The sequence below is a fragment of the Mizuhopecten yessoensis genome, unplaced genomic scaffold (assembly GCF_002113885.1).
Source record: "Mizuhopecten yessoensis strain PY_sf001 unplaced genomic scaffold, ASM211388v2 scaffold10983, whole genome shotgun sequence".
NCBI classification, from domain to species: domain Eukaryota; kingdom Metazoa; phylum Mollusca; class Bivalvia; order Pectinida; family Pectinidae; genus Mizuhopecten; species Mizuhopecten yessoensis.
Window position 1 is genome coordinate 67,525 of NW_018408819.1, and position 1,788 is coordinate 69,312.

Here is a 1,788-nt window from a genome sequence, read left to right on the forward strand (position 1 = left end):
AGTATTTGATTCTACCATATCTGGGTCTTGAGAAGAAGATTTTTGAAATTTTAGTCAATTTGACCCTTTTTGGCCCCGCCTCTCAGGCCCCTGGGGGCTTGGGACTAAACCGACAGCTATTTTTGTTGACCTTTGTCCATGGAAGGTTCCTGCAAAATTTCATTGAAATTGGTTCAGTGGTTTTGGAGAAGAAGTCGAAAATGTAAATTGTTTACGGACGCACGACGGACGACGGACGACGACGGACAAAAGGCGATCGCAATAGGTCACTCGAGACTTGGTCTCAGGTGACCTAAAAACTTCGGCCCTTGGGCTGATATTGCAGTCTCGGGTTGATACTGGTGAACAATGTTTGCCGTGTGCCGGTGTGAAGTTTTGTGATAGGGGACAGTAACATAATTAGCATTGGAATATCTGGTACATGTAACTCGTGTGTGCTCATTTGATGTGTTTATGGTACTTTTAATTTTAATTTTAATCGATGTATATATTTTTTTCAGTATAACATCAAAAAACTGATTTATATTTGCAAAAATTCTATCTGGGTTTTTTAAAACTATTCCCGGAGAAAAAAATGCTCCCGACTATTAAATATCAAATTTCAGCTCTGGCGTGTTTTTGAGGTCGGAACATTTTATAGAGGGTATGAAATTCGTAGTGACATATGAGTTTTGACGAGGAGAATAAATATTGTCGTAAGTTTACTCCAAACATATACCAAAGGATCCTAAGCATGTTAATAGTATGGATAAATTAAAACTACACTAAAAACCTTCAATTCCAAGTCTGTCTAAAATTAGTGTAACTACTGCGTGCAGTAATGATATCGTCAGATCTCAATTAAGTTCATCGATTTGATTTGAATGATAAGATATTTTTAAACGTATCCATTATTAATTAACTTAGTTCGACAGATACATAATATGTCCATACAAGCAAGTATCAAATTAGGTAACGAGCATTTACATCATGTTATTATTCACTATGATGAAGCAAAGACAAACTTACCTTTAGCAGCAGACGACGAACCGGAAATGAGGTCAAAAGTAACCAGCCTCAATTGTTCCGGGCTATGGAAATGACGCAATCAGAACCTTTTTTTAAGATCTTCACCTAAAAACACAAAGAGTAGTCTACTTAAGTAAAATTTAAACAAAATGTTTTTTTTCTAAATGTTAAAATAACTTAGTTACTATAATGCAACGTTTTCGTTTCGTTAAGTTATGAATGAAGTTCTCCCAGTATTATTGAATTTTGAAAAAAGTTTCATTAAAGTTTGTTACACTTGGTCATATCCCTTGGTCGATATTAGTATAATCCCAGATTAAAAACACTCACGTTTCATTAAGCAAACAAGTTTCATTCAGTCAAAGTCTGCTGTTATATTGTTTGCCTGGGAACAAGAACAGTGCGGAATGTGTCTAGGTTCCAACGGTCTTTATCTAATCTATAGTAGTCGTTGTTTACTAACTTTAAAAAAAAGAACCCGTTGACGTGCTCCAAATCAGTCTATATAGTAGTATGAGGCCTGCCAGGTCTTCTTATCGTAGATAATCTAGAGAAATTTACCCGGGTATCTTAAAACTTCATGTCTGAACAATTCGGTGTAATAGGTATAATATATTATGTTCTCCATATAGTACCTACAGATATAGATATATATACTCGTTATAATACCAACACAATTATGTTCTCCATATAATACCTACAGATATATATATATATATACTCGTTATAATACCAACACAATTATGTTCTCCATATAGTACCTACAGATATATATATATA

At 34.5% G+C, this 1,788-nt stretch overlaps 1 protein-coding gene across 7 annotated transcripts in view; it reads right to left on the reverse strand.

The window, feature by feature from the left end:
* Positions 1-1,788, reverse strand: part of LOC110464301 — a 78,214-nt gene that overhangs the window by 40,155 nt on the left and 36,271 nt on the right. For 5 of the 7 annotated variants that reach the window (XM_021519445.1, XM_021519446.1, XM_021519444.1 and 2 more), the window contains one exon: positions 1,009-1,113. The gene's annotated coding sequence lies outside the window, so the exon portion shown is untranslated. Of the gene's footprint in view, positions 1-1,008; positions 1,114-1,338; positions 1,556-1,788 lie in introns of those variants that run through there. The other 2 variants (XM_021519447.1, XM_021519449.1) reach the window with 2 other exon arrangements.